Here is a 10,200-nt window from a genome sequence, read left to right on the forward strand (position 1 = left end):
AACCATGATAAGAATGTTTTAAGTGATGGGTATATTGTGGATTTCATCAATGATGCTACTGAAAGTTATTATGAGAGAGGGAAATATGGTTATATGCATCTTAATAATATTAAGTTTCCCCTCTTTATGTTGAGAATCTTGAAGTTACTCGTGTTTTATCCTCTTATGCTTGTCACTTTGTTCCTCATGAATTCATTTGTGTACAAGATTCCTCTTCATAGGAAGCATGTTAGACTAAATGTGTTTTGAATTTTCCTCTTGAAGCTCTCTTTTGCTTCAAATACTATCTCTTGCAAATGCATCATTAAAATTGCTGAGCCCATCTTAATGGCTATAAAGAAAGAACTTCTTGGGAGATAACCCATGTGTTTATTTTTCTACAGTACTTTGTTTTATATTTGTGTCTTGGAAGTTGTTTACTACTGTAGCAACCTCTCCTTATCATGTTTTTGTGCCAAGTAAAGTCTCTATGGTAAAGTTGATGCTAGATTTGGATTGTCTGCGCAGAAACAGCATTGCTCGTCTGTCACGAATCTGGGTCTAATTCTCTGTAGGTAACTCAGAAAATTATGCCAATTTACGTGAGTGATCCTCAGATATGTACGCAACTTTCATTAGTTTTGAGTTTTTCCATTTGAGCAAGTCTGGTGCCATTTTAAAATTCGTCTTTACGGACTGTTCTGTTTTTGACAGATTCTGCCTTTTATTTCGCATTGCTTCTTTCGTTGTGTTGGGTGGATTTCTTTGTTCCATTACCTTCCAGTAGCTTTGAGCAATGACCAGAAGTGTTAACAATGATTGTGTCACCTCTGAACATGTGAGTTTTTGATTATGCACTAACCCTCTAATGAGTTTGCTTAAAGTTTGGTGTGGAGGAAGTTTTCAAGGGTCAAGAGAGGAGGATGATATACTATGATCAAGAAGAGTGAAAACTCTAAGCTTGGGGATGCCCCGGTGGTTCACCCCTGCATATTTCAAGAAGACTCAAGCGTCTAAGCTTGGGGATGCCCAAGGCATCCCCTTCTTCATCGACAAATTATCGGGTTCCTTCTCTTGAAACTATATTTTTATTCGGCCACATCTTATGTACTTTACTTGGAGCGTCTGTGTGCTTTTGTTTTTGTTTTTGTTTTTGTTTGAATAAATGCTTGTGTGGGAGAGAGACACGCTCCGCTGGTTCATATGAACACATGTGTTCTTCGCTTTATCTTTTAGTGTTCATGGCGAAGGTTAAAAGCTGCTTCGTTCATTTTTATATGGTTGGAATTGGAAAATGCTACATGTAGTAATTGGTATGATGTCTTGAATAACTTGATACTTGGCAATTGTTGTGCTCTTATTTAAGCTCTTGCATCATATACCTTGCACCTATTAGTGAAGAAATACATAGAGCTTGTTAAAATTTGGTTTGCATGAGTGGTTTCTCTAGAGTCTAGATATTTTCTAGTAAGATGTTTAAACAACAAGGAAGACGATGTATAGTTTTATGATGCTTGTAATATATCTTTTATGTGAGTTTTGCTGTACTAGTTCGTGCTTGTGTTTGCTTCAAACAACCTTGCTGGCCTAAACCTTGTATCGAGAGGGAATACTTCTCATGCATCCAAATCTTGAGCCAATCACTATGCCATTTGTGTCCACCATACCTACCTACTACATGGTATTTATCCGCCATTCCAAAGTAAATTGCTTGAGTGCTACCTTTAAAATTCCATCATTCACCTTTGCAATATATAGCTCATGGGACAAATAGCTTAAAAACTATTGTGGTATTGAATATGTACTTATGCACTTTATCTCTTATTAAGTTGCTTGTTGAGCGATAACCATGTTTACGGGGACGCCATCAATTATTCTTTGTTGGATATCATGTGAGTTGCTATGCATGTCCGTCTTGTCCGAAGCAAGAGAGATCTACCACCTTCATGGTTGGAGCATGCATATTGTTAGAGAAGAACTTTGGGCCGCTAACTAAAGCCATGATTCATGGTGGAAGTTTCAGTTTGGACATATATCCTCAATCTCATATGAGAATAATAATTGTTGCCACATGCTTATGCATTAAAGAGGAGTCCATTATCTGTTGTCCATGTTGTCCCGGTATGGATGTCTAAGTTGAGAATAATCAAAAGCGAGAAATCCAAAATGCGAGCTTTCTCCTTAGACCTTTGTACGGGCGGCATGGAGATACCCCATTGTGACACTTGGTCAAAACATGTGCATTGCAAAGATCCGGTAGTCCAAGTTAATTAGGACAAGGTGCGGGCACTATTAGTATACTATGCATGAGACTTGCAACTTGTAAGATATAATGTACATAACTCATATGCTTTATTACTACCGTTGACAAAATTGTTTCATGTTTTCAAAATAAAAGCTCTAGCACAAATATAGCAATCGATGCTTTCCTCTTTGAAGGACCATTCTTTTACTTTTATGTCGAGTCAGTTCACCTATTTCTCTCCACCTCAAGAAGCAAACACTTGTGTGAACTTTGCATTGATTCTTACATATTTGCATATTGCATTTGTTATATTGCTTTGCATCGACAATTATCCATGAGATATACATGTTACAAGTTGAAAGCAACCGCTGAAACTTAATCTTCCATTATGTTGCTTCAATACCTTTTACTAAGAATTTATTGCTTTATGAGTAACTCTTATGCAAGACTTATTGATGCTTGTCTTGAAAGTACTATTCATGAAAAGTCTTTGCTATATGATTTAATTGTTTACTCATTGCATTTACATTGTTTCTAATCGCTGCATTCATCTCATATGCTTTACAATAGTATGATTAAGATTATGTTGGTAGCATGTCACCTCAGAAATTATCTTTTATCGTTTACCTACTCGACGACGAGTAGGAACTAAGCTTGGGGATGCTGATACGTCTCCAACGTATCTATAATTTCCGATGTTCCATGCTTGTTTTATGACAATACCAACATGTTTTGTTCACACTTTATATCATTTTTATGCGTTTTCCGGAACTAACCTATTGACGAGATGCCGAAAGGCCGATTCTTTGTTTCTCGCTGTTTTTGGTTTCAGAAATCCTAGTAAAGAAATATTTTCGGAATCGGACGAAATCAAGACCCGGATTCATATTTTTCTCGGAACCATCCGAACACACGAGAAGCGCCGAGAGAAGGGGACAGGGCCACCGAGACCACACCCGGCGCGGCCGGGGGGCGCCCCCTATGGTGCGGGCAGCCCGTGGCCCCTCCGACTCCGATTCTTCGCCTATATAAGCCGTCGTGACCTAAAAACATCGACAAAAAGAACGACGAGACGAAAACCCATCCAGAGCCGCCGCCATCGCGAAAGTCAATTTCGGGGGACAGAACTCTCGTTCCGGCACCCTGCCGGGACGGGGAATTGCCCCGGAGCCGTCTCCACCGCCGTCTTCACCGCCATCTTCACCGCCATCGCTGCCTCCATGATGAGGAGGGAGTAATCCACCCCGAGGCTGAGGGCTTCGCTGTAGCTATGTGGTTCATCTCTCTCCCATGTACCTCAATACAATAATCTCATGAGCTGCTTTACATGATTGAGATTCATATGAGTTTTGTATCACAATTCATCTATGTGCTACTCTAGTGATGTTATTAAAGTAGTTCTATTCCTCCTGCACGTGTGTAAAGACGACGAGTGTGTGCACCGTGTTAGTACTTGGTTTATGCTATGATCATGATCTCTTGTAGATTGCGAAGTTAACTATTGCTATGATAATATTGATGTGATCTATTCCTCCTACATATGCATGAAGGTTACGGTGTGCATGCTATGCTAGTACTTGGTTTAGTCTCGTTGATCTATCTTACACTAAAAGTTACTAAAACATGAGCATTATTGTGGAGCTTGTTAACTCCGGCATTGAGGGTTCGTGTAATCCTACGCAATGTGTTCATCATCCAACAAAAGTGTAGAGTATGCATTTATCTATTCTGTTATGTGATCAATGTTGAGAGTGTCCACTAGTGAAAGTGTAATCCCTAGGCCTTGTTCCTAAATATCTGCTATCGCTGCTTGTTTACTTGTTTCTCTGCGTTACTACTGCTGCGTTACTACTGCTACCATATTACCACCATCAACTACACGCTGTTACTACTGCTCATATTTATTCATACCACCTGTATTTCACTATCTCTTCGCCGAACTAGTGCACCTATTAGGTGTGTTGGGGACACAAGAGACTTCTTGCTTTGTGGTTGCGGGGTTGCATGAGAGGGATATCTTTGACCTCTTCCTCCCTGAGTTCGATAAACCTTGGGTGATCCACTTAAGGGAAAACTTGCTGCTGTTCTACAAACCTCTGCTCTTGGGGGCCCAACACTGTCTACAGGAAAGGAGGGGGAACGTAGACATCACCACTCCTGATTGGTATGATCCTTGTCTAAATGGCATGATTGTGGATAACAATGATGAGGACCCTGCGACGTATGAAGAAGCGATGATGAGCCCAGATTCCAACAAATGGCAAGAAGCCATGAAATCCGAAATGGGATCCATGTATGATAACAAAGTATGGACTTTGGTAGACTTACCGGATAGCTGCAAGACTGTCGAAAATAAATGGATCTTCAAGAGAAAAACAGATGCTGATGGTAATATTACTGTCTATAAAGCTCGACTTGTCGTAAAGGGTTTCCGACAAATTCAAGGTGTTGACTACGATGAGACTTTCTCACCTGTAGCGAAGCTAAAATCTGTGACGATTTTGTTAGCAATAGCAGCATTTTTCGATTATGAGATTTGGCAGATGGATGTCAAAACGGCGTTCCTTAATGGAGACATTGAGGAAGAGTTGTATATGTTACAACCCAAAGGTTTTGTCGATCCTAAAAATGCTGACAAAGTATGCAAACTTCAGCGTTCAATTTATGGACTGAAGCAAGCATCGAGAAGTTGGAACCGACGCTTTGATAAGGTGATCAAAGACTTCGGGTTTATACAGTGCCATGGAGAGGCTTGTATTTACAAGAAAGTGAGTGGGAGCTCTGTAGCATTCCTGATATTATATGTAGATGACATATTATTGATTGGGAATGATATAGAACTATTAAGCAGAGTAAAAGGTTATTTGAATAATAGTTTTTCAATGAAAGACCTTGGTGAAGCATCATATATATTAGGCATCAAGATTTATAGAGATAGATCAAGACGCCTAATAGGGCTATCACAGAGTACATACCTGGACAAGATTCTAAAGAAGTTTAGAATGGACGAAAGTAAGAAAGGGTTTTTACCTATGTTACCGGGCAAGGTCTTGAGTAAGACTCAAGGACCGGCTACGGCGAAGAAAGAGAAAGGATGAGTCGGATCCCCTATGCTTCGGCGAGTAGGCTCTATTATGTATGCCATGCTATGTACAACACCGGATATAGCGCATGCTCGTTAGTTTGACTAGCGAGATATCAAAGTGATCCGGGAATGGAACACTGGACAGCGGTCAAGAATATCCCGAAGTACTTGAAAAGAACTAAGGATATGTTTCTTTGTTATGGAGGTGACCAAGAACTCGTTGTAACAAGTTACACCGATGCAAGTTGGAACACCGATCTCGATGACTCTAAGTCACAGTCTGGGTACGTGCTTATATTGAATGGTGCTGCAGTAAGCTGGGCAAGCTCGAAGCAGTGCACGGTGACGAAGTCTTCAACAGAATCGGAGTACATAGCGGCTTCAGAGGCTTCATCAGAAGCGGTATGGATGAAGAGGTTCATTGTAGAGCTCGGTGTGGTTCCTAGTACATTGGACCCACTAGTCATCTACTGTGACAACATGGGTGCCATCGCCAATGCACAAGAACCAAGGTCACACAAGAGGCTGAAGCATATCAAGCTGCGTTATCATTCGATTCGCGAGTACATCGAAGATGGAGAAGTAAAGATTTGCAAAGTACACACCGATCCGAATGTAGCAGATCCGTTGACTAAAGCTCTCCCTAGGGCAAAGCATGACCAACACCAGAATGCCATGGGTGTTAGGTACCTTACAATGTAATCTAGATTATTGACTCTAGTGCAAGTGGGAGGCTTGTTGGAGATATGCCCAAGAGGCAATAATAAAAGTGGTTATTATATATCTTTATGTTTATGATAAATGTTTATATACCATGCTATAATTGTATTAACCGAAACATTGATACATGTGTGATATGTAAACAACAAAGAGTCCCTAGTATGCCTCTTAACTAGCTTGTTGATTAATGGATGATTAGTTTCATAATCATGAACATTGGATGTTATTAATAACAAGGTTATATCATTGTATGAATGATGTAATGGACACACCCAATTAAGTGTAGCATAAGATCTCGTCATTAAGTTATTTGCTATAAGCTTTCGATACATAGTTACCTAGTCCTTATGACCATGAGATCATGTAAATCACTTATACCGGAAAGGTACTTTGATTACACCAAACGCCACTTGCGTAAATGGGTGGTTATAAAGGTGGGATTAAGTATCCGGAAAGTATGAGTTGAGGCATATGGATCAACAGTGGGATTTGTCCATCCCGATGACGGATAGATATACTCTGGGCCCTCTCGGTGGAATGTCGTCTAATGTCTTGCAAGCATATGAATAAGTTCATACGAGACCACATACCACGGTATGAGTAAAGAGTACTTGTCAGGAGACGAGGTTGAACAAGGTATAGAGTGATACCGATGATCAAACCTCGGACAAGTAAAATATCGCGTGACAAAGGGAATTGGTATCGTATGTGAATGGTTCATTCGATCACTAAAGTCATTGTTGAATATGTGGGAGCTATTATGGATCTCCAGATCCCGCTATTAGTTATTGGTCGGAGTGAGTACTCAACCATGTCCGCATAGTTCGCGAACCGTAGGGTGACACACTTAAAGTTGGATGTTGGAATGGTAGAACTTGAAAATGGAATGGAGTTCGAATATTTGTTCGAAGTCCCGGATGAGATCCCGGACATCACGAGGAGTTCCGGAATGGTCCGGAGAATAAGATTCATATATAGGATGTCATTTTATGTGATTTAAAATGATGCGGAAGGTTCTATGGAAGGTTCTAGAAGGTTCTAGAAAATTCCGGAAGAAACAACCAAGGAAGGTGGAGTCCCGGAGGGACTCCACCTCCATGGCCGGCCAACCCTAGAGGGGGAGGAGTCCCAAGTGGACTCCCCAAAGGGGGCCGGCCACCCCACATGGAAGGGGGAATCCCACCCCAAGTGGGATTCCCACCTTGGGTAGGTTTCCCTATCACATGGAAGGTTTTTGGTTCGGGTCTTATTCGGAGACTTGTAGTCCAACACTTGGGGCTTCCACCTATATAATGAGGGGCCAAGGGGAGGGGCCCGGCCACCCCAAGACCACAAGCTGGCCGCACCCCCTAAGTGGCCGGCCACCCCCTCCCAAACCCTAGCCGCCCCCTCTCCTCCATAGCTCCCGCGTGCTTTAGCGAAGCTCCGCCGGAGTTCTCCACCGCCACCGACACCACGTCGTCGTGCTGTCGGATTCAAGAGGAGCTACTACTTCCGCTGCCCGCTGGAACGGGAGGTGGACGTCGTCTTCATCAACAACCGAACGTGTGACCGAGTACGGAGGTGCTGCCCGTTCGTGGCGCCGGTGATCAAGATCTTCTACGCGCTTTTGCAAGCGGCAAGTGAACGTCTACCGCAGCAACAAGAGCCTCATCTTGTAGGCTTTGGAATCTCTTCAAGGGTGAGACTCGATAAACCCCTCGTTGCTACCGTCTTCTAGATTGCATCTTGGCTTGGATTGCGTGTTCGCGGTAGGAAATTTTTTGTTTTCTATGCAACGTTATCCTACATAGAGTCACTGGCCAGGTGCTATGATTGGAGCTCTGCTCACCGAAAGGATTAAAGCCATCTGTACTTAGACCAAATCTTAAGTTCTTGCGTCATCTGAAAATGATTTGAACTCTCTATCGATTTTTCTCCACTGTGACCCGTCAGCGGGGTGTCTCAGCATCACATCTTTCTTACGGTCCTCTTTGTGCCATCGCAACAACTTGGCATGCTCTTTGTTTTGGAACAAACATTTCAACCGTGGTATTATAGGAGCATACATCATCACCTTCGCAGGAACCCTCTTCATGGGGGTGGACTCGCCCTCAACATCGCCAGGGTCATCTCGCGTGATCTTATACCTCAATGCACTATATACCGGGCATGCATTCAAATTCTCGTACTCCTCGCGGTAGAGGATGCAGTCATTGATGCATGCATGTATCTTCTGCACCTCTAATCCTAGAGGGCAGAAAACCTTCTTTGCTTCGTACTAGAGGGCAATACGTTCTCCCCTGGAAGCATCTTCTTTATTATTTTCAGCAACTTTCAAATCCCTTGTCAGAAGTACCATTCTCTGCCTTCCATTGCAGCAATTTCAGCGTGGTACCCAGCTTTTTCTGGCCATCTTCGCAATTTGGGTACAACAGTTTGTTGTGATCCTCTAATATTTTCTCCAACTTCAACCTCTCATTTTCACTTCCGCAGTTTATCTTCGCATCAAGAATGGCCCTGACCCAAATCATCATCGAGGTCATAAAAAATCGGCTCATCAAAAATGGGCTCTTCTTCAGCTTCGACTTCCCCCATTCTACTATCACCGTCTTCAGTGAACATAGGATATTTGTCACTATCCTCTTCTTCTTCTTCGTTGTCTTCCAATATAACCCCTCTTTCTCCATGCTTGATCCAACAATTATAGCTGGGCATGAAACCGTTCTCAAGCAGGTGGACGTGAAGGGTCTTTGAGGTAGAGTAATCCTTCATATTCTTACAGGAACTACATGGACAATAAATGAAACCATTACAGGAACTACATGGACAATAAATGAAATCATTCGACCGCATGTTTGCCTCAACCACGTTGAGAAAATAATGCATGCCATTAATGAAGTCGGGATGGCACCGATCATCGTACATCCATTGTCGATTCATCTGCATTATATAAGTATATCAAAAATCATTAATTACACAACATCATGGATATATGAGTGACCAACTTAATTAATATTCAAGTTCATCACATAAAACTAAGTTTTTTTATAAAAAAGAAGAGGCTCACCGAGGTGGTACGGTGTCGGCTAGGGGACGACGCTGGCGATCGACGGCTGTGAGGACGGGGATGATACTAAAACGTACAAAACATACTTTAATTTGAGCTCAAATTGCATATAAAAATGAAATCCCTAACTTAGGCATTTCATCAAACACCTTGCTAGGACTAGAAAAATAATACGAGTTAAAACTAGCAAAGAAATGAGCTAAATTAGAAACACCGGAAGAAAGGATGATATTGCTAACCCTTGGATAGATGGATGCCGTTAATCTTGTTAAAATGGTGGAGAAAAATTGGAGATTTATTGGAGTCTGAGAGGTGCAAAATATTTAGAAATGTGAGTGGAGAGAAGGAGAAGAGAAAATGGGAGATGCATGCAGGGATCGGGGGTGCTGAAGATATAGGGAGGCACCCTTTAGTATCGGTTCTTTAGATGAACCGGTACCAAAGGTCCAGCCCTGGCCCCTACCCGCGTCTGAAATTTGTGCTGGAGACCTTTCGTAACCGGTACAAAAGGCCTTCACGAACCGCTACAGATGTTCCTCGCCCTCCTAGGCAGAGGAACTGGCTCAGACGGTTGCCCCTTTTTCTACTAGTGATAGCGCTCCTTCACTTCCGAAGAACGTGCACAGGATGTCATGCAGAGGTGAGGTATGTGCTTTATTGGAGGCAATGACTAAAACTAGGCTAACATAAATGTATCTGAAATACTTTGTCATTTCAGGTTAACAACTGCACCAAGGCTTGCCAACAAAAAAAAACGTGGTGTCCATTCAAAGAACAGTACCCTATTATTTTTCCTTCTTATTATTTTCAAAATAGTGTGTTCAACTGATCAGATGTTTTAGACAACACTCCCTTTGATGTATGCTACCGATTTAATTTATATTATATACATGCATAGAATTTGTCCATTAAATTTCGCTGCAACGCGCGGGAAATTGTCTAGTAGTTTATTATTATTGGCACACATACATAGAAGCATATAAATTGATACCCAGGTTACGGAATTCTATTAGTATACTTGTAAATTTATTTTCCCAGCTTCAAAGATGTAGCAAAGACAACTTTATATAACAACTTTTATTCTAAGATGATACTCGATAGGTATGAAAGATGATCTGTATC

The sequence above is a fragment of the Lolium rigidum genome, chromosome 7 (assembly GCF_022539505.1).
Source record: "Lolium rigidum isolate FL_2022 chromosome 7, APGP_CSIRO_Lrig_0.1, whole genome shotgun sequence".
NCBI lineage: Eukaryota > Viridiplantae > Streptophyta > Magnoliopsida > Poales > Poaceae > Lolium > Lolium rigidum.